The sequence below is a fragment of the Arvicola amphibius genome, chromosome 9, assembly GCF_903992535.2.
Source record: "Arvicola amphibius chromosome 9, mArvAmp1.2, whole genome shotgun sequence".
Lineage (NCBI taxonomy): Eukaryota > Metazoa > Chordata > Mammalia > Rodentia > Cricetidae > Arvicola > Arvicola amphibius.
The window spans coordinates 27,049,502-27,072,820 of NC_052055.2; the positions used below are offsets into that span (position 1 = coordinate 27,049,502).

Genomic DNA, 23,319 nt, shown 5'->3' on the forward strand with positions numbered 1-23,319 from the left:
CAAAGAAGTCATGTAGCCCTGCCGGAGACAGACGCTGGAACCTTGCCAGTAGGTCGTGAGCCTTGTTGTAAAATATAAAATAATGAAGATGGGTTAAATTAAGATGTAAGAGTTAGCCAATAAGAAGCTAGAGCTAATGGGCCAAGTAGTGATTTAATTAATACAGCATCTGTGTGGTTATTTCGGTTCTGGGCAGCTGGGATGAACAAGTGGCATTCCCTCCAACAGAGGTGGGCTCTGAGAGTTGAAGGCTTTGCCCTAATCCTAGTCTTTGCTTTGTGTTTGTGGTTCAAGACATGTGCCCAGTTTCTGTCCAGTTGCCATGCCTGTCACCTGCTGCCTCTGCTCCACCACCATGAGCTTAATCATCTAAATCGGTAATCCCAAATATACTCTTGTCTTAGTCACAGTGTTTTATTTCAGCAGCAGGAAAGTAACAAATCCACCTGTGTGTGTCATCTTTACCACCAGATAATGGAGCCAAAGACTGGGGCCAGTGCCAGGAAGTAACATGACAGTCCCTGGGTTAAAACTGCTCAGAGGGGCCAGTGCCTCCAAGAAGGCCTCGCTAAAGTCTTAATGACTCTGAAATGGCTGATGGGTGATAGCTCAAGAAAGGTTCTTTGGAGCAAACGGTTCTGCAGACATCTGAGGCTTGGTATGGACGAGGGATGAAGGGCAAGACTGAGGGTCACCTCAGCATGTGGTACTGGCAATGGGACCAGTCAGGATGATGGAGAAATGGGTACCCTTTGAGTGTCTGAGCCAGGGGACACAGCCTAGTCATGGAATATTGGGAAATGCAGATTTGAGATGAAGGCAAAGGGGAGCCACAGCCAGTGTGAGAGAATGGTCAGGGCTGATGAAAGACCTGGAATCCAGACACCTCTAGAGAAAGAATAGAGCCACAAATCTAGCAGGAAAAATAGAGCCAAAAATCTAGCAGGGAGAGAAGAACCAAAAACCTGAACTAGGTTGGCCAGTTCAGTGACTCTGTTCTAGGAACTAGCTGACCATAAAGTTAGATTATAATCTTGAGAAAAATCTTGAGAAACGGGGAGTTATCCCCTTGTAATGATCACCGGTATTTTCGGAATTTTCCAATGACGCCCTCCTTACCCCCTTTGGGTTATGGTTTCTTCCCCTAAATACGCCCTCTCCCAGCGACTCGGGGTCGAACTCCTCTACTCCTGCGTGGGAAATGAGTTTTGGCCCCAGCACACTGGTTCCTGTCAATAAACCTCATGTAATTGCAGCAAGGATGATCTCTCGTGAGTTCCTAGGGGGTCGTGTTATCCGAGACTTGAGTGAGAGTCTCCCTACTCTGGGGGTCTTTCACTACTATGACATATACTATATATGGCGGGAGTCTAGAGGGGGTTCAGGACACTCCAAAGGAGGCTGGAGAGCAGTTTAACCTCATCTCAGAGACCAAGGAAGCTTGTCTCCTTTGGGGCCCCAGGTTCCCCATTCCTTTCTGCACACTCACTCATTCATCTCTCTGTAACCAAGAGGTGCTGACAGATGGGAGAATCCTTGGCTACACTTGCGAGTCTTTCCTGACTCTCCCTTGCTGGTTTCCTGGCTGGGAGGGTGGGCAGCAAAGACGCCATTCGAACGCGGCACGGGTAACACTTCAGGACACAGTTTTTAGACTCTCAAGAAGCCTGATTAACCAGGATCAGAGTCACATGGGGAACAGTCAGGTGATGTTTCTACACTCTCAGCAACACAAAAGGAACTTAAGTCCACAAATCTTCTTAAGCAGGGGGGGGGGGTGCTCCACCCGGAGTCTGACCATGTGCAAACAGCATGAGACAAGACGTTAAGAACCAGGGTGGGAACTTGAGAGATCCTGCTGTCTGGGTACCCAGGCACACAGGTCCTTCCAGGGCACCCCTTATTTGGAAGGTGCATCCACCAGAGCGTAGGAAAGGGCTGCTTAGGAACCTCCACCTCCTCCCAGTGACCCCCGGAGCTCTTGGCTGTGTCTAAGAGTTCATGTGAGTGAGAAGCGGCAGCCAGGCTACTGGGACCTAAGCTTCAGAAAGCTGCCATGTGACTTAAAGAGGGTCCTTTGGGCATACTCCCTTCATTTCCACAGGAATACTGTACCGTTTGGCATTGGGAGGTTCTGGGAGAGGCTGGGATTACCTCTAGTTGGCCTGGGATTGTATAGAGCCCGGCACTCACCCGCAGCTCCCTGTGAGAGCCACCTAGACATGGAGGGCTCAGGCACATCCCCAAGAGCATTCATTCTTAGCTGCCTAAGCCTCTGAGGTGAACAAAAGTTCATCAGAAAGAGCTACCCTTTCATGTGATAGCTTACCACATTCAAGCTGCCTGTTGACATCTCTCCCAAACTCCGAGAATGAGGGGCACTGCCCTAGGCAGGGGATTGCTAAGCAATCCTCTTGGAGTACTGGAGTAGACCAGCTAGGGACCAGTGGATAGCCCTCCTGAGGTCTGGGGTGAAGCCAGGAAGTAGAGGGTGGCCTGCCAGGCAGTGTGGGCAGGCAGTCCTTGCAGGCAGGGAACAGGGATGACTCACGGATCACAGAATGTGCTTCCTAACCCTAGTGTAGCCCTGGAGACAGGGGCACCACAGCCACAAGGGAAGTGCAACTGTTAGTGTTTGCCCATGTGTACCTGTGTTAGAGAAGCCTGAACACAGCCATGCAGCCCTGTGCCAGAGAGGACCGCCCAGGGACCTGTTTCCAGTATGTAGCCTGATCTCTTGTGTGGCTCTGCAAACCTCAGCCTTGCAGCTCAGAGCTAATTTTTCTTGGTATACTGGCGACATGGAGATGGGAAGGGCTGAGACTATACGTCACTGTCACACTGTAAGTGACAAGCCCGCCAGTCAAAACCAGACATGACTCCTGGACCATGCTGCCCATGCCTGTGATGGATACCATATGCTGGGGACCAGAGACACCCTGATAGCACCATGCTACCTGATGGATTCCCCGATGCAGTGTGCGGCCACAGAAGCACCACCTCATCAATCATTACATGATCACAGGGCTTCGGGTTTCATGGGGGAGAGCTCATTAAGAGATCAGCCCCTAGGTCAGCTGTAAGACCATAGCCTGCCGCCTTTCCCCATGCATGAGACAATGTAACACCTCTGAGGAAGAAAATGCAGACCTTGCCCACCGCGTCTCCAGCCCCGTGCACTTCTGTGCCTGGAACAGAACACCAGCAGCTTTATTCTGCATCGTCCGATCAGCCTGTCAATGTGCCCACTTTACATAGGAAAATGAAGCCCAGAAAGGTGAAGTCCCTTGCTCCAGCCTGGAACACTTTCTAAAAGTTAAGCTAAAAGGCTGCCTAAGCAGCGTGACCACAAAGCCCAAGTTCTTCCTGCTGGGTTTTGCCTCTCAGATCTTGTGCCAGGTTCCTTTTGGGGGCACAGCAGCCTCCTGCCCCAGAGAGTCCATATGGGAAAGCAAGGGTCATCCCACCCAGTCCTGCACCTCCCAAAGCAACCACAGATGCTACACCCTCCGTCTAATTGAGGAAACATGCATGAAGGAGAGAGAGGTGCCCTGAGCCAGTACTAGTAACCGCTGGTGGCACAGTGAGAGCTGGCCAAGCCAGCTGCAGGTGGGTGTTCAATACAGACATTGTCACCCACCCCACCCTGTGGCCTGTTCTGAGTATGGGGGAGGGGTGAGAGGACTGGATTATTCATCTCCTGCTGCCTATCAAAGGACCTCTGTGTCAAGAGTGCAGTTTTACAAGCATCGCATTCTGGTCCGTTTGTCTTTAAAATAGACAGGTGTCATTTTATCTCCTCCTAGCACAGGGGGAGGTGGGGGTGAGAGGCCGCTCTGGAAAAGTCTGGCTGCTCCCTGTGGCTCTCAGAGAAATGCCAGAGTTGGAGGGTAGGAGGGCGTGGATGTTCCATGATGTAGGAGTGTTTCTATCTATCTGCTGTTTCATTGGTTAATTAATAAAGAAACTGCTTGGCCTGATAGGTCAGAACATAGGTGGGTGGAGTAGACATAACAGAATGCTGGGAAGAGGGAAGTGAGGCAGCTGCCATGAAGCAGTCGCCATGACTCTCCTCTCCAAGATGGATGCAGGCTAGAATCTTCCCAGTAAGGCACCACCTCGTGGTGCTACACAGATTACTAAATATGGGTTAATCAAGATATGAGAGTTAGTCAGTAAGAGGCTAGAGCTAATGGGCCGAGCAGTGTTTAAAAGAATACAATTTGTGTGTTGTTATTTTGGGTGTAAATCTAGCCATGCGGGATCTGGGTGGGACGAAAAGCAGGCCTGCCTGCAGCTCATTACTACAGTTACAGGTGTGGGGAACCGCACATAGCTTGGGGCTGGAAACCTCAGTCTGAACCCTGCCCTCAGATTTGGGCCAGTCAGTGCCCTCTGCAAGGCCTCTTCCACACATGGCTCATCTAGACAACTTGAGGTATAAACCTTTCCCCTGAGAACAGTAACATGGGCATGGGAGCACAGTTACGCGAGGGAGGTGTGCCATGTGCTTGTGTAAAAACCAGGCACAGATCTAAACTAAGCTAAAAGCCCTAAACATTTCCCTTTGCTTCACTGCATTGACCCTTGTCACCTTCCCTCTCTCAATCCATCCTTCCCTTTGTCAGGGAATAAACGGACGGGTGGAAAAACTGGACTTTAAAAATTTCAAGCGGAGATGAGGAAGGAAGGGCGTGTGAGTGTGTCTACATGTATACTCTAGAGTTCGGATTCTCAGCGAAGAGGATGAATAATCAAGCCCTGAAAGGGTGAACTGTGCGGGGTGAACTGGCTTTCCTTATGAGTGCAGAGAGTGACCATTCACAAGGTCCATAGTGTGTTCTTGCATAACTTTCCAACTGGGCAGCAGGACCTTCTTCCTAATCTGGAAATCTCATGTTCTCTGCCAGGATCTGGAATCATCTACAGCCTGACTTGTGAATTCCCAAGCATAAAAAAAGAATCTAGCCCCAAGCTCCTGTTTTCTGTTTCCTGAGCTGTTCTTTGCTCCCAAAGCTCATGACCCCTCAATACCTGGAATTCAATCCCAACACACATCAGCTCTATAAGATCCTACCTGAGTGACCCTCTGAGCTACAATAATGACTACCCTGGCAAGATACATCAGCGTAATAGTGGCATCATGGCTGTAGGGGTAACCAATAACTTTCTGATTGAATTTAGGGCCCATTCCAAAGATCAAACTCGGACCTAGTCAAGACTCCATGGCTGGTGAAGCCATAGGCTCTAGGAGAGAATTTATTACTATTATATTGCCAAACAGACATAATATCAAAACTACTTTCTAAATACTTGTTTTCATAGGTTGGCATATCACTTAGCCTCCATCAGAGATGCTTCTTTTTTGGGGGGGGGGGTTGAGACAGGGTTTCTCTGTGGCTTTGGAGCCTGTCCTGGAACTAGCTCTTGTAGACCAGGCTGGCCTCGAACTCACAGAGATCCGTCTGCATCTGCCTCCCGAGTGCTGGGATTAAAGGCGTGCGCCACCACCGCCTGGCAGAGATGCTTCTTTTTGCACTGGATGATGGTTAATACAGAGACACTCACAACTGGTCAAGTGTAGAGAATAAGCGATGGTGGAGTGATCATCTACATCACACATCTACATGCAACATCTGTGTTAATACTCTTCCCTTCGAAGGCTGAGGGTTGCAAAAGAGAAGATGGAAAAACTATGAGAGACAGTGGTCACGGGAAACACAGTATTTTCTGGATATGACAAGGCCATAGAATGCTTGAATTCATACCAGCTGTGGTTGCCTGTACAGAACCAAGCAGAAGGCATACACGTGTGTGTGTGTGTGTGTGTGTGTGTGTGTGTGTGTGTGTGAGAGAGAGAGAGAGAGAGAGAGAGAGAGAGAGAGAGTACTCATGAGGCCCCACCTATGGCTGCTGGGGGAGGGAGAGTCAATTTTTTTCAGGGAGGTGACCATGCTTTAGGGAATGGCCTTATACCCATCCACATAAGGGCAACACTGAGGAACATAGCTAAAATTTAGAAAATGCAAAATGCAGACATGAAATAGAGGAGGGACATGGTGGGGAGGTCTGGGAAGAGTTAGAGGGGAGTGGGGTAGATAGTATCAAAAACTAGTATACACATACACTGAACTCTTAGAGAATAAGTAAAATATATTTAAAAATTTAAAGGTTACTTTAACATACCATGAATTCCTATGAAGACATTAATGCCATCATTATGAAATATTTGCTGTAGCCCTACCATGCCTCTGCAGTGCTGCGTGTTGGGATTACTGGAGCATAAAAGAAAGGCCTTTCCCTGGGAAAAGGCTTTTTTTTTTCTTTTTTCTTTTCTTTTTCTTTTGTCATCAGGAAGACAAGCAGTGACTAAGAAACATAAAAAAATAAATCTCACCCAAGCTGGCTCTTTTTCTGTGTGGTTCTTCCCTTTTCTGGGCCTTTCTAGCTCTCCCGAGTCACAACAGAGCCCACGTAACTCCTCAAGCTAACAAGCCCAGGGACTTGCACAGTCTCTCTGCCCTGCCCAGGGGCTCATCCCTAACAGGTGGCTCCTCCATTCAAATCAGGATGCTGATTCTTGGACAAACTGTCTATCACCTTCGTGTCTTCCCCACCTTTGTGTTCTAGATCCCACAGCAACTAGCAAACACGTGGTCTGTTGTGCAAAGCTGAAAGGGTGGGCCTGAAGTGAAGCCTCTTCCAACTTCCTCCTTTCTGCTGCTGGCTTTCCCAGCTCTTACTTTCTTTGCTCCCACTGTTCTCCCAGAAAAGCGACCAGGAATGCCTTTAACAACCACCTGGACAGCTGGCACTGCCTGCATTTTACAAGTGAGGAAACTGAGGCTTTTGATACTTCTATTGATGTTTTATTACTCAGTCTCTACCTAGTAACTGGGGTTTCCAAGGCCACCATGGTTGGAAGACTTCCTTCTCATCTCTTGAGTTCTCAGGAGTTGTTCAGACACAAGGCCAGGATGGAAGGTTCTGCACCTCTGTTGTAAAATGGTGCTATCCTCCACTTGCGGTTCCTGCTTCACACTGCGACCCACTGCATGTGTAAGCCTTGGTCCGGGCCTTTATTTGCCTCTCAGAACTTAGGGAAGTGAGACTGGAGCCGTATGTTCTCTGAAGTCTCAAGGATGCAGAGCTTGGGTAGCACATTTGCTCATGAGTTATATAAAAATCAAGTCCTAGATGGTGAACCACTATTATTCTTCCATCCACATGTTCAAATATTTTTATTAATAAAATCACTCCGGGCGACATCTTGGTGACAGAGCAGATCTCTCTATCCCTGGCCCCTCCCAGCTGGAGCACCCCATGTTTCAGCATCACCTTCCTTGGAGCTTTGGGGTCTCCGGTCTACAGGGTCTTTGGGATATGTGAGTTACTGGGCAGAAGGGACCAGAAGCAAAATCAACCTGACAGAAAAAGACAAAATTACCAGTATCAGCAGGACCAGCGTAAGCTAATGGATTTTGGGCAGATACTGGGGAAGGAAACACATGACAGCGAGGGGGAAATTTCTAAACATTTACATTTTGGAAACTGCAAGAATGAATTAAGCCAAGAACACTCTGCCCAGTAGGGAAAGTCTGTTAGGATGAAGGTTCCCCACAAAGAGCTTCCTGTTAGAGACACCTTTGTCCTGCCCCCATTCAAGTGATAAATGTTTCTTGCCTCCTAACACAGTCCAAGACAACAGGCACTTGGGAATGACAGGTGAAGAAAAGCAGAGTGGAGCAGTGGCTGTTATGGTGGCAGGCCGGGGAGGAACACACAGAAGTCAAGGTGGAAGGGGTCAATGGGGTACCAAGTACATTCCCTGCTTCTAGGACTTAGCACCTACTGCTGTCTACACTGCAGTCTTCTTACTCCCAGGTCTGTCAGGAGAGCATATTCAGTGTCTGAGCCTGTGCTGGAGTCCTGTACAGGGTCCTTGACCTTCATGAGGATCTGTTTCATAGCAGGTGTATGGATTGGGCTACTCTGATGATGATCAATGGGACAGGCTCCCTGGCAGAGCCACAGCCTGCTCCCTGGTGGGTGCAGCAGGGCTGGGCTGCATCCCACAAGACTGGAGTTATGGTCCCTTCCATTAAGAGATACTTACAGGCACCCCAAGCCTGGATCCAGGCAGAATGGCTTTCTCATTGTTCTTTTTCCACCTGAATGAAATTCAGTTCGTGGAAGGTTTAATAAGTCCTTCTGGGCCCCCAAGAAAGATCTGCTCAACTGCTCCCGCGGATGAGTTTCAGCCTCTGCATCCCCAGGCCCTGGAGGGTCTAGGGATACAAGGCTGGTCCAAAGCTCCAGCCTGGAAGCCCTAGGTAGTACTAGGGTTTGCAGTTCCCAGGTATTCTTTGCTAAGAGCCAGAAGCCTGGCAACAAAAGGTGATTGCTGCCAGGGGGCTTGTTCCCCTGCTCACTGCTGCCCACCTGAGAGACAAGCTTTGTCACATTTCAGGGTTAGAGAAATACCTCCAATGCCACCCCTTCCCTGCTTTAGCATCTGAGGTTCGCAGAAAGGATGCAACCAGCTTAGGGATGTCCAACAGTCTGTGGTGACACTGAGGCTAGGTCTTGGGGTCCTTGACTTTCTGAGCACACCCCTTATAGTATGAGCAGCTGTAGGAACTGGACAGCAGGAGCCTGGCAGGTGACAATGCCCTGCATGTCAGAGAAGCAGACTGAATAGAGGCCATGCCTCTGTACCCCTCTAGCTCCAGTCTCTGCCTGCTGGGCCTCCGTCCCTGAGGCTAGCAACACCCAGCAGCCCATCCTTGCTTTCTGAATGTAGCCTCCTGCACCATGTGACATTATGGCCTTGACACAGTGAAGCATGCATTCTGAGCACAAATGCAAAGCAACAAAACGAAGCAATTTCAGATTTCACCGAGGGCCGTGGACTAAGGACGAGTAAACGGCTTCCTGCTAGAGACACCTTTGTCCTGCCCCCATTCCATTGTCTGGCTTTTCTTGTTCCCTCCCAGTCCTACAGGCACTTGGAGAAGACACAGAAGAAAATAGAGAGGAGTGGCGGTTGTGTGGGTGAGAAGGTGGGGGGTACCGAACAGAAAACCAAGGTGGAATTGGGCAATGGGCAACGGGGTACCAAGTACAGTCCCTGACTCGGGGTCTTTGTACACACTGCTGTCTACATAATCCTTTTGACCTCATTGCATCTACTTTGCTTGCTATTTTGCGCCTGTGCAGGTACGCGTATGCAGATGCATGAGGCCAGAAGTCAGTGACAGATGTCCCTTTTGTTAGGAGCCATCCACCTTGGGTTTTGAGAGAGGGACCTGGGCTTGACAATTAGGCTATGCTGACTGGCTAGCAAACTCCAGGAATCTGCCCATCTTCGTGTCCCTGGTGCTAAGGTAGCAAGTGTTACTGTACCCAGACCTTCACACCCGCGAGGCAGGACTTTATTAAACTGACTCATCATTGCATCCGTGACTGCCCAAAGGCCCTCCTGCTCACCTTAAAGTCACCTTGCTGCCACTCCCCCTGGCTCTGTAGCATTTCCCCTGCCTTAACCAGGAGATGACTCTGCACCAGGGCTCAAGTTACTTGTTTTTCTGTGTGTCCCCTGCTGACCTGGGAGATTGGAGCTCACTAGTCTGCCTTGCTCATGGGCCCCCAGCTGTGAACAGTGACTTGGGGCACTGGGGAACACTCAGGGCCTAGAGCCAGGTTCTTTCTACCTGGGCTTCACAAGGAGTGGGAGATCTGGATCTTAGATGCTGAGACCTCATGGGGGGAACCGGGGTGGGGGGAGGAGAAGAGCAGCAGCCACCTGGAGCAAGCAGCCTAGGACCCTGAGGCCTTAAGTCTGAAGTTTTCCTTTTCTGGTTGACCCCTGCTAAGCAAATTATCGGTTCCAGGGAGGGAGGGACTTCCTGTGGTTTCGCAAAACCAAACCACCAAAAATAACCAGGTGGTGTAATAGTCCAACCACCCAAGGCTGTGTCACTCGAGGGTGAGATGCGTCTGTGCGCACCTCTGTGGCTGAGGCAGGATGTGACGCAGTCATGAGGAGGCGCCTGGCCCCTCTGTTGCTCAGCCTTCTGCTTCCTAGAGAGCTCCTTAGGGAGGTGGACGCACCGCCTTCTTAGTTTAGGAGCCCACAGCTCTTCCCAGTAAGCCACAGTTCTGCATGAGGTCACCAAATCACGAAAGCCACAGCTCAGCCTTTGGTGGATACAGTCTGACACCATCCCGGAGCAGTTTCTAAAGTCAAGGAAAACGGAGTTGTTCTTACCTGCTGTGCCACGTCAGTGGAGTCTCTTGACCTCTCTGAGTCTCAGAGTCTTCATCTGAAAAACAGAAACAATGGCTCAGCTTTACCAGAAGGAGGGCCAATGCCTGGAGGACCAAGGATGGGGTTCCTGCAGCTTGTCCAGCTCAGCCTTACACAGCAAACGAAAACTTCTCAAGTGGAGTGATGGTCTCGTTAACTGTTCGGTGCCGGGAAAGAACACGCGAGTATCTAAAACAGCACAGGGCAGAGCAACAGAGCCATGTGTCTCTACTTCCTGTTCAGAACGGAAAGAGCAAGGCTCTGGAGACCAGACCTCTCTGCTCACTTTCAGTTCCTAAATGCTCAATGCCGAGCACCTGGCCCAGAGTCTGAACTACCAGGGGGATGGACACGACTGGAAGCAGACATGGAAGCAGGAATGGCCTTTTCCCGTGGGCCCACAAATAGGGGCTGAGCCCAACACACACCTCAACCTCAGGGCAGTGGCTGCCTCATAGGGAGAGGGCAGCAGGAAAGATGTCAGCTGCACTTTGGGGACCCTGAGGATAGAGTCTGAGCTCAGATCCCAAGTCAGAGGCCATGACCCCTCTGACTCAGGGCCCTGCTGTGAGTTGCTGTACGGGTCTCAGAAATGGGTTCTGGAAACAGGCTGTCCTTTGGAGTAAGAGATTTATTGGGCAAGTTCTTAGCACAACAGAAACACAGCACGGGGGTGGGGGTGGGGGAGGAGCTCTACAGGTTTCAGAGGTGGGGGAGGGAGTTCCCTGACTGGTAGTTGATAAGTAACCCTTCATCCGTGCCTGCTTGCAGGTAATCTCTGATTCCCAGGGAACACGGGGAGGCAGAAGTTCTGCCCTAGAGTTAATGTGTGTCTATCATGTGGGAGATGCGACATGCAGCTCCTCTGCTTAGGGTCTCAGCAATCTTCCTGAAAGGAGGAGAGACTCAGACTCTCAGGCAGAGACTGTCCGGGTGCCTTTTATTCCCCAATAGCAATGGGAACCGCAAAACAGCTGAGTGTGGAGACTGTTGCAGGTGAACATGGCTTGAAAGGCACCTGACCTAAACTTAACAGTCACAGGTCACACGGGGGCAGGAGGCAGAAAGAAATTCTGACACCAGAACATTCTTTTGCAGGAAGGAAACAGACATCCAGGTAGTTTGTAGAGAGAAATTGAATCTGAGAATGAGGGGGGCTGATGGTTGGCTGAGCTTGTGTCCTAAGTTCTGAGATGGGTAGGACAGCACCAAACATCAAGTGTGCTGAACAACTGCTCCTGCCTGGAAGTTCTCCTGCCAGGCCCGACCCTTCTCTTTTGCCAGAATGCTCCCTCCATGGCTCTCAACCTGGGTTAGCTGAGGGCTGCTACCATTAGTGGATGGTCCAGAGCGTGCGATGCTCGTGCTACATGTGTGTTTATGGGCTATGGCACTAGATGCCCGGGGCTGTCACTCAATGGCTTCACATCCCCCTGTCATGGAATGTGGCTGTCCCTCAGTTTCCCCACTTATAAAGAATGATAATACTAATTCTTTCCTATGCTTGCTGGAAAGATTCAGAGGCCAAAATAAAGACAGTACTTCAGATATGTATTATAAGTGCTCTCTAACAGCTGGGACACCACCCTCACCCCCGTCGTTGTCATGACCACGACCAGCACCACTACCGCTATCATCACAAACATTACTACTGTTCTGTGCAAATAGTTATTCCCTGCCTCCTCCTCCTCACTACCATCACTATTACATCACCAAAATATCATCATCGCCATCAAAAATATCACCACTGTCATTATAACCATCACCATTACAAACATGGCCATCACCTCCTCACCATCATCAGAAACACCACCACCGCGGACATGATCACACAGAACACCATAGCATCATGCTCAGCAGCTATCTCAGTTTCTTTTCTGATGCTATAATAAAAATACCCTGACTAAAGCAACTTAAGGAATAAAATGTTTATTGGGATCACGATTCCTGATCACACGCCATAACCGAGAGGAAGCCAAGGCAGCAGAAAATGGAAGGGGATGGTCACCTTGCAACCAGTCAGGAACAGAAAGCAAGAGGTTAATGGGTGTATGCCTGCAGTCAGCATGCCTTCTCCAGTCTTAAAAAGTCCACGATCCCTGTCACGTCCAAAAGACACTCCTTCCCCCAGCTTCTCATTCCTACATGCCTTGCCATTTTGGCCAGGTGCGCTCTCTCTCTCTCTCTCTCTCTCTCTCTCTCTCTCTCTCTCTCTCTCTCTCTCTCTCTCTCTCTCTCTTTCGCTCCTTTCTCTTTTTGTCTTCCTCAGTCTTGTCCCTCTTTCTTGGTCATCTCTTCTCCTCCTCTTCCCCCACCCTTCATGGTCCATTCTCCTATCCATGTTCAGTCTACTATTTTGTCTCCCTATCTGTTCTGGACTCCTCCAGATGCCTCTGGCTCTTTTCCTCCTCATATCTACAACAAAAACCTTTTCCTCAACCATATCTTGGAGTGGTCATGACCTCACTTTATACATCTGGTGCCCGAAGGAAAAGGAGGATTCTAGGTATGGTTGAGGAGAAGGTTTTTATTGTAGCTATGATGGAGGGCAGGGCCAGAGGTATCTGGAAGACTCCAGACTGAGTGAGCATGGCCAGCAGAACAGACTAAACTGTGAGAGAGGGAGAGAGAGAGAGAGAGAGAGAGAGAGAGAGAGAGAGAGAGAGAGAGAGAGAGACAACTAAGAAGGCACAGAGAACAAAGAGAGTACACAGCCAAAATGTCTGAGCTAGAAGGGAAAGAGAAACTGGAGAAAGGAAGGTGAAGCTCAGGGGTTAGATTAGTTTAGGGTAAGGGGTAGGGTGAGAAGTTCTGAGAGCAGCCAGGATCTATAGCAGGTACTTTGAGGCTGACGGAGACTGCAGTCGGAGTCTGCTTTGATAAGTTAATAGGCACCTCAGCTAGCCATTTGTCCCTGGTTTCCTTGAAACCTGACAGTGTGGGAACTCCCACTTTGTACAATTTCCTTCCTAGGGAATGGTGCCACTCACAGCAAGCAGATCCTTCTACTTCGATTAATATAATCAAGATAATCTCCTACAGATGTGCCCTCAGAGCAACCTAAACTACACTTCCTTATCAGGTGAGTCCAGACGATACCAAGTTGATGAAACTCACCCTAACCACTGTCACCACCACCATCATGATCACCCGCTCAAGGCCAGATGTGGCAGAGTTCTCATTTCCTTGGACTTGCTTCACAGATAAGGAAGTTGAAGCTGAGAAGGTCAACCAGAATCAGTCATATTACAGCAGTTAATAACAGTGAGCTCGGGGAAGGCGGGGAGGTCAAGAACATGGTGCTTTCCCAACACTGCTGAGCTGGGTCATGTGCTAAAGAGCCTCAAGTACAAGACTATGCATGTGTGGCATCAGAAACCATAAACATGTACAGTTAGACCCTTTGCAGAAAGGAAAGGTTTTGAGGAAGGAGAGAAAGGGGGCCATCTGCAAGTCCAGAGGAGCCCTCACCAGAACCAATGTTAATACCGTGATCTTGGATTTCCAGTCTTCAGAACATGAAGTATTACGTTTCTGTCCTATAAGCCCTCCCTCTGCTGATGGTATTTTGCCATGGCTGTCCCAGCAAAGGAATGCATGGCTCTAGCCATGATCCCACCTTACAGATAAGGAAGCTGAGGTACAAGGTTAATAAGTAGATCATGACGCTGATAGTCACACAACAGCCAAGTGAGAGAGACTTAGGCATCTAGCTACACAGTCAATTGGCAGGTAGACAAAGTTACTGTGCAAATATTTATTCCCAGCCTCCTAGCCTACCCCCTTTATGATAAGGACAACATGCTCCCAACTCACCAACATCAGATGGCCATGTCACTTGCTCTGGCAATGACGCGTGCCATCTTTGGTAGAAGGCTCCAATGTGCCTGTGTGGTCCTTTCAGGTATCACAATTTAGAGACTGCCCTCAGCCTAAGCAAGGCTGAGAAAACAGCAGAGTCACAGTCGCTAGCTAACAACTCATTCACCTCTTACATGAGCACAATTCCTTCCTAGAGCTAAGCAGGGGGTGTTGTTCCTTACTCAGCTAAGCTTACAGATCCAGAGTCTTTTCTGCAATAACTAGTTTCTATCACCAAGAATTTGATTTATAAGGATGGAGGAGGGGGTCAGGAAACCTGCTTCTATCCATCCACTGTGACATTAAGCACCTCAATGCCCACGAATAAAGCCACTTCACTTCTCTGATTGTTTGACTTCACATGCAAAAGAAGGGTGGTGTCAGTCATTATGCAGGTTCACAGAATAGAGCAGACACAGAATTACCCTTTAGAACTTTATTAGAAGAGAGAGAACCTTGTGACCACGGGCCGTCGTGACTGGGCCTTGAAGTGCGAGAGAAAGAAAGAGCGCAGCCATGTATAACATGGTGGAGGTGCTGGAGGAAAGAGCCTTGAATGCTCAAGAACAAAGCAGGGTGTATACTCTTAAATTAAGAGAGCCGCTGCAGGGTGTGGCCTGATTTCTAGGAGAGAGTGGTTGAGAGGCAGTGGAGGGTAATGTAATGGGTTGGTATACGCATGTTCTTAGGCTGTTGAAAGAATTGGCTGAGAGATAGATGGAGTTCTCAGCACTGTGCCTGACAGAGGAGAGCTATGGACAGACCAGGATGGCAGCCTGATGGACGAGGGTTGAAGACAGGCACCAAGGGACTGGATCTAAATCACTGCTTACAGCAGCTACTTGGGGGCCCATGGGGTGAGAAGTTCACATTGCACTCAGATGGTGAAGGCAGCTGGGAAGGGAAGGTTGACACCTTTAGGCACACAGAGGCACAGAAGGGACAGAGCATAGGAAGGCACATGTGGAACGCAAGTGTCCCCTTGCCCCTCCCCATCTGTTTCTTAAAGGAGAAATTGAGACTAGGGAATGTTTTCCCCAAGGTTATATAGTGGGCTAGCCTAGGAATGTGGATTAGAACGTTGTTCTCCTGGGATCAGCCAAGCGCCATCCTGCTGCCTTCTGCTCACACAGAGGAGGCAAGGGCTCGCACCCCTATGCTGCCTTCAGGCCAGCGTCAAATGCCCCCACCCTCATGAGCGGGCTGCCAGAACTTCACACTGCGCACCCAGTTCTGAGTTACTTCCATACTCCTATGACTGGAAAAGAGTGGTCACACATCTCTACAACAATCCACAGGACCCAAGGGATCCTGTGTAGCTGGATCCCAACCAAAGAAATGAACACCTGAAACCTGCCTGTTGAGTAAAGTAACCCCATGGGTCACTGGATTCATTTGCAACCTGAGGAAAGCCCTGCACCGGCTCCTGATCAACCAGTTCTGCCTGCTGCTACTTACTGCTCAAATTTCCTGTCAAATAGGAGTTGCTTCACCTGAGAAATCCCCTTCCTTTCCAACCCACCAACCCAGGAAGGTGGCTCCTTTGCCCCAACATGGACCATCCCTGTGCTGCGGATCAGAGTAAAGGCCAGCACCAGCTGCGAACACACACCTGCTCTGCAGCTCCTTCTGCCTGGCCCTGTTCCTAGTTAATCCACATGCACTGACCCCTTGCCTCAGGCTCTGCTGGGAGGAATCACAACACACAGTGTGAGGCTGATCTGAGCTGTGAGCATCAGAAAGACCCTTCCGAGTTCAGAGAGATTTTCCTAGAGCAAGATCCTCAGCCCAAATCTGGTCCAGTCGTCTGACTTCATATGCTGCACCAGCAGCCAATGGTCACTTGGCAAAGAATTACCAGGTCCCCAGTACATGCCAGGCCCCCTTTCTGATCCCGGTAATGGTTCCGTGAACAAGATAAAGTCTCTTCTCAATGTTTGTGAGTCTAAACAGTGAACAGGTGTGTAAAAAAAAAAAAAGCCTCAAGTCTCTTTGGCAAGAAGAAGAATGGGAAACGGGAAACTCGGGCACCTTGCTGTGATGCATGGCACTAAGTCCTTGTCTCTGGTCCAGATGCTAGGGTCTTTGCAGCATCTGCCAGCGTGCTGATCCACTGATCCGTTAGCCGGCGTGACAGTCTCTTGCAGTGCTTCAAAGCTTCATGCAGCTAATTCTAATTAAAATTCAACCTTAGAATTAAAACAGCTCCTTGGTTGCACTAATCAATGAACCAATTAGCACTACTAATTCAATAAAGTAATTTGATCAAAATTAAATATAAAAAGGGTCCCTCGGTGGCAGTAAATTTCGGGTGCTTATTAGCCTGGTGGCTAGAGACTATGGCCACAGCCCATGTGGCTGCACAACTCACTGTCACAGGCAAACCTGGGAGGTCCTCGTAGATTTTGGGGTGAATGCATTGGGTGAAATCTCGGCCCTACAGTTCCCTGGCTGTGTGGCCTTTTTTGGATGATGAACTCTCTCAGAGTTGTTTCTTCACCTTTAAGAATGTAACAGAACTGACACCTTGAGCTCTGATGAAGACTTTCTGAGTCAGTGTGGGGGTTCTGAGGGAGGAGACTGGGTCAGGGCCCCAGCAGAACATCCCACTGAGTTCCAGAGTGAGACTTTCAGAAAGCACAGAGAGCAGAGACCAGGAAGGCTGAGGGTCAGAAAACCTCCAAGGAGAAGGAACTTGCAGTGCATGGTGAGGTTGGTGTCAAGCTGAGAAGAAGCAACATCCCTGTAGACTGGCAAAGGAAGGGGTCCCTTGCCAGGTCCAGGGACACTCACCCATTAAACTACTCAAGGACGAAGTCTCTTCACACACCCATTTTCACACCTCTTCTTTGGTTTTCTCTGTCCTTGGGAACCTGTACACTCTGGAGTAGCCAGGCCAAGCCCTTCTTTTATGCTAACTATTGATATGCCAAGATGGAAGAAGTCCTAAGAAGAAAGTATCAGTGGCATCATGGAGACCAGCTCTACCCAAGGGCTTCTCTGGGCTCCAGGTGAGGATCCATGCTAAACCTGAACCAGGAAGCAGCTCATTATTGCCTTAATCTCATATCAGCAAAAGGTTGGCCACAGACGTGCATCTGCAGGACTCGAGACAGAGCCTGGGAGACAGAGCTGAACTGTGAAGAGACCCATTGTTTTCAGCAGACAAGACTGCTCGAACTTGCTGAGTACATGGCATGGGTAAAGTGTTTAGAGCCTCAGTGGTGGCCTCTTTTAGCAGGCACTTAGAGGCTTCTTTTGCTAAACTGTTCTGACTCTGCATTTGGGTCCACATCAGGGGAAAGTCAAGCACATCTGCCTGTATTTTCCAATGACCTCTTTTGCTTTGAGTCAGCCTATGACGGCTGATGCGCAGGCTGTTAATTATTCAAGGAGTATCCCTCTAGAAACCAATGACCTCTAAACTCTCTTTCTCATTGCCCTTTAAGAACACAGGTACTTGTAGTTCAGTTGGTGGAGTACTTGTCTAGATTGTTTGAAACCTCGGGTTTAATCTTCAGCATCCTCCAATGGAGCATGGTGGCTCACATATAACCTCTGAATAAGTGGAGATAGGAGCATCAGAAGTTCAAGGTCACCCTAGGCTACAAAGACAAGGTCAATGACAGCCTGGGTTAACTGAGATCTATTCTCAAACAAAACACAACAAATGGGGACAAAAAGAAAAGTCAGGGTCCTAAACCTGCAGTCACCTTGAGTACCAGGAATAGCAAGGCCCTGTAGGCAGAGAGCCAGCCCACCCGCAAGATGAGAACAATTATCTATGAAGGAGAGGTTGCACCCAAAAGCAGCTCATCTGGAAAAAACAGATTAGTCCCCTTGGGCAAGGATGGGAAAGGCAGTGAAGGCAGAGATTAATAACCTATCGATCACCTTGCATGACTAAAGCTGAGACAATGATGAGTAAAGCTCCTACCAGGACCCCTGAAGAAAGCCAACTTGGGGGTCACCGATCTCCCTCTATCTCTTTAAGATGCACTGATGAAATTGCTCTGCTTTTCTGCGTTTCTCACCCCTTCATAGGTGCGTTGGGATGGGGTTGAGCCGAGACTGTGGGAGCTTCTAGGGATGCAGTTTTGGGCCTCTCTGGGATGCAGAAAGCAACTGTAGTAAGGCCGCAGGAAGGGTGGCCTGCAAATGTGCCTGGCTTTTCATCAGCACGGACAGCATCCCGTGCTGAGTACACAGATGCTCCTGGGCATCTGGGCATCCGGCAGGCATCACAAGCTGAAACACTGGGAGGGCAGAGCGGGAGGTGGCCAGCTCCTGGGTCTTTATCTCAAAGTCCTGTCAGCGAGCCTTCCAATTGGGATTTGAAAGGATAAACCTAAGTGCCCATCACTTAGGCAGAGAAGGGGTGAGGAAGTGTAAGCCTTTCCCTTTCCTTCTCTAATCTCCAGCATTCTCTCAAGCTTCTGGATTAAACGTGGACGTCCTGGCAGTGTGCACTCTTCTCAAGAGCTTGCAAAGAGCCACAAACACTTTTTGAGAATTCTTGTCTAGCCAGCAGCTGCTGAGGGCAGAAAAGCAAAGCAGGGAGTGGGGGTGGGGGGAGGGTTGAGGGCTCAGGTGAATGAGATTGGTGGGTACGAGGGTGTCTGGCATCTTAAATTCTTGCAAAAACAGAAACCAAGAGTAAGAATGGGACTTTTCTGGTTCGCCTACCGACAGATGGGTGGCTACACACTTATTGATCACCTACTGTACGCCTGGTACTTTCTATGCTAGAAAACACTAACTACTTAGCTATACAGGGTTCCCAATATGCCATGCAGATTAATCCATCGACCCTTGCAGGTGAGTCATGGCTAGGTGACTTCCTGTCATCTCAAGTTTGGACAAGCATAGAGTGGGGAAGCCCCTTGATTTGGATCTCACAGCTTCGAGAGGGCAATGCCAGCACCTGAATTCAGGTCTTCAGGCTTTGGACCTGATGCCTACAGACACATACTAGCATAAGCTGCCTCACTTCGCCTCTGACACAGACTCTGGGTGCTCCTCATAATCCCTTCCATTGTAGCAAGAGGCCAAGGAGGCCAGGAAAGAGACAGGGCTCTCCAAATGGGGCTCATGAAAGATCCACCTAGCTCCTCAAGCCCAGTTCTGTGGTATATCACCAGACCACGAAGCATGGCAAAGTCAACAGGAAAACAGCCACTCAGACAGGCCTCTGTAAAGCCAAATTGGGTTTTCCAGTTGACAATGAAAATTGATGAGACAGTCCTGGCTGTAGGAGCATCTCTGGAGCTGGGTCACAAGGGAGAGGAAGTGCTTAGCAAGGTAGAAATTTTTCCTATGTTGTTCAAATCAATCAGATCAGATAGTGTTGTATAGCAGTTTCCTCTGAGATAGGAACATTTCATCCCTCCTCCACAGAAGCTTAGTATGACAGGAAGTGAAGAATTCAAGATGGCTTCAGGAAGTCCCTGAAACTGACCAGAATCCCTAAGCCCCTCTCACCACAGAAGTATATAAACACTAAAGACTTCAGATCTTTGACTCAGATCTTTGGTCCACTCACTGTCTCCTCCATTGTAACACGAGGCCATGGAGACCAGAAAAGAGACAGAGATCCCCCAAATGGGGTCTATGCAGGCTGTACCCAACTCCTAAGCCTGCTTGCTTCTCTGGTATGTTACCAGGTCACTAAGTGTGGCAGAGCCAATGAAATAGCCCTCTGCAGAGCTGCCTGGAAGAGGCTCAGAGCAACTGAGCCACCAGAAAAGGGCATTCACCAAACTGTTGAGTTGCGGGCAGGCTGTGCCATGTGCTCCAGGTTTCCAGGTTTTATGGCTGTCATTTATTTTGCTTTGGTGATGCAGCTGTCTTTGAAACATTTCTGTTCCTGTAAATAACCCCTCGCCCAGATTCTTGCAAAAACTCTAATAAAATTCATTGGGTCACTGAGCTGGACTTTGACGATTTCCATACTTTGATCTATTTATGGTTCCCTATTTGGGGTGTGTAGACATGGAAAAGTTTGTCTCTCAACAGTATCCTCCCTCAGTCATTCAGGAAGGAAGGGGATGAGGGAGGGGCTGGCGAATTCCATGGAGGGAAGAGGGGATTCTCTTTGGGTCTCACTGGGGCTGCTAAGGACCAAGTGCTTGACTGAGTTTTAAGAGTTTTAAGCCTCAGGAAGTCCAAAGTCTCCTGAGGTCCCACTTATCAAAAACAAGGTGAGAGCTGGGGTCAGGAGAAGCACAGGATGAGGAACCCCACGAAGAGCCGCACCTCCTAGTGCAACCCAGTGTGGTGGCATTTTGCCTCGAAAGTCCCAGGCTCCTAGATTTTCTAGTTCAGGTTCTAGGCTTCTGGCATCATCTTGGCAGGGCATCCTCAGCCTCCAAAGACTGACTGACATATGCCACACATTTCCTTCCTTGGTGAGTGCCACTCAGAAGCTACATCGTTCCTGTAAGAAATCCCTATTTATGTCACAGTACAGGAGATCCACCCTTGACCTCTCAGATAGCTTTCGGAGGGAGGTGACTTCCTCTGTTGTCTGTTTTCTGGACTCCTCTTCTGGACTCCTCTACTGTCCTTGTCCTGTCTTGGTCTTAATGGAAGGGTGTATCTCAGAGAGTAAGTTTCGTGCCACCATCACTGAGAAAACAGACTGTCCACCTCCTGAAGACTGTGTCTGCTCTCTGGCACCCCCTTGCTGTTCTCCTCTCTGCCCTGTGCTCGCATGTTGCCTTGGTCTTCCAACTGCAGTCACATTAGGTTCACATCTGCTCTTCACCTCTCTGAGCACATTCCTGCCCCAGGACCTTTGCACTGACAGAAACTTCCAGCTCTTTCCTACCATCCCTTCCTCAACCCAAATGTCATCCATCAGGAAGAAGAACACAGGCTAAAACACAACTTACACTTCTCTATGTCTTTCTGGGACAACTTACAGCCACTCTACAAGACCCCATAATAACTGTGATGCTAACCAGGCAGTCATGACCAAAATGGCCAGCCAGCATGGGACTGGAGAGATGGCTTAGTGACTAGGAATGCTTGCTGCTTTCGCGGAGGATTCGAGTCCAGTTCCTAGGATCCATGTTTCTCTGTTGGCCACACACACACACACACGAGAGAGAGAGAGAGAGAGAGAGAGAGAGAGAGAGAGAGAGAGAGAGAGAGAGAGACGGAGACAGAGACGGAGACAGAGACAGAGTCATACTCTTTTGTGAATGAGAACTGTCCATAGCTCCCATAATCCCAGGTCTACCTTTCTGTGCTCAGCCAGTGGGCTGCCCACGCAGAAGGACACACAGCCCTCTCAGTCTTGAGCTTTTCCAGGCAGCCTCTCCAGGAATGGGGGCAAGAGTAGGACCTTCGGGGTGGGGGACTCAAGCACAGTTTCTGGAGCTTTCCACAAAGAGGCCTGGGTTGTTGTTCCCCAGGACTCTGGGAATCCTCTGACCTTCTGGGCTTTAGTCCCCTCACACATCATTACTGAGCTCAGCTGGAGAAAGTTCCTATCTCCTTCCTCCCTGTTACACAGCAACTGGGGAAATGTCAGAGGTGCAGACATTTTACACAGGAGCCTGGACAGCCCTGTTGCCCCTCACCTTCCTGATCTCCCTGCCCCTCCCCCCTCCCCATCATCCTTAGGGCAGACAGAACACTCAGCTTGAAGCTGTCCCTCCCACCTCGTGCTGGCAGGATCACGCTCCTTCTGCTGGGACCCACTCTGTGGCCAGTGGAAAGACAGGACCTCAGGGCACGCCCAGAGCTCTGCCATTAGCAAGGCTTCCTGTAACTGCCTTCTGCGCGGAATCAGGCTCCAGCTGAGAGGTTTGGGAAAGCTCCTGCAGGGAGCTCCGTCCTAGTAATTTCCTGCTTGTAGCATTCCAGGTTTGGAAGGGATTTGAATAAAAGCAACCAAATTAACCTAGCATGTCATGCTACCCTCTCCTCCAGGACGGCTGGTGACTCCTTGGAGGTCTGCTTGGCAGAAGCTGCACCTAGCGATAAATGTCTGTGGTGAGGCACACCACCCCAGAAGCCTGGCAGGGGCTGCAAAGCCATTCACATTGGAACTGTCCTCGCCTGCTCAGTGTCTTATGTGTCTAGGATACCTCCGAGTTCCCAAGAGAACTCTCCCTGCAGGTGCTGCGTTAACCCTCCGCTTGCAGGTAGAGACCTGACGTTCAGAGAGGTGGAGGCCTCTGGCGGAGACTGTGCAGCCTGTACGGACTGGAACAGGCTTTCATCTCAGGAATGTGAGACTTCAGAGGCGGGCCTATGACACCACAAGAGCAGTTGCCTTTACTCTGCCCAGCTGACTCGAGAGGGGCCAGAAGAAGTGGGAGTGGTGGGAGGGAAGCCGAGGCCAGATGGAGCTGGGGAAGGCAAAGAGCCCTCCTCAGCTACTGGAAAAAGGCAAATGAAGGCAGAAGATGACAGCCTGTGACACGGATCAGCGTGGTGGACATAAGAAAGCACTGGATGCTATGGGCAGGCTGGGATGTGTTGCTGTGATTTCATCCTTGCTTAGGGGAAGGGGGAATATTAGCCATGCTGAAGAACTTTCTGGATATATGAAGGCATGTTTCATACAGGCTTGTGCAATATCCCAGCATTTCCCCACTTAGGAGAATCCCAGAGCTGCCCAAATTATCAAACAGTCTCCAGGAGGTTATTATCATGCATGTTCAAAGAAGAAAAATGGTTGTCTATAAAGGATTTCCAGTAGCAGGGTATTGTATTACTATGACACCATTTGCAATGACATGGGACTCTATGCTATGGCATGATTTGCAATAGAACGGGACTGTATTGCTATAGCATCATCTGCTATGGTGGCAAAGTGGTAGGAATCAGGAAATAAGGAGATGGCCACCATCCTTTGTCATTCATAGTATCTAAGATGGCATAGAGAACATTTCTAGGACTGAAAACCTGAAGTAGGTGAAGGACTGTTACTGCTATGAAACTTGGGGACCCGGTGTGGGTTCTCCACAACTTCACCTACTCATTCTGTATTCACAATATCCATGATGACTGAGCCCTTACATTGGGCCATGTGATGTCCTAGGTGTAAGAGGGCCACAGCAAGAACAAACCCAACCACAAGGTGCAGCTGAGGGTCTAGGAAAGGCAGGAACACATGTCAGGTTGAATGTCCCTAA

General features: G+C 49.5%; 1 protein-coding gene across 4 annotated transcripts in view; it reads right to left on the reverse strand.

The window, feature by feature from the left end:
- Positions 1-23,319, reverse strand: part of St3gal1 (ST3 beta-galactoside alpha-2,3-sialyltransferase 1) — a 69,787-nt gene that overhangs the window by 15,007 nt on the left and 31,461 nt on the right. For all 4 annotated transcript variants that reach the window (XM_038341546.2, XM_038341547.2, XM_038341548.2 and 1 more), the window contains exon 3: positions 10,271-10,325. The gene's annotated coding sequence lies outside the window, so the exon portion shown is untranslated. The remainder of the gene's footprint in view (positions 1-10,270; positions 10,326-23,319) is intronic.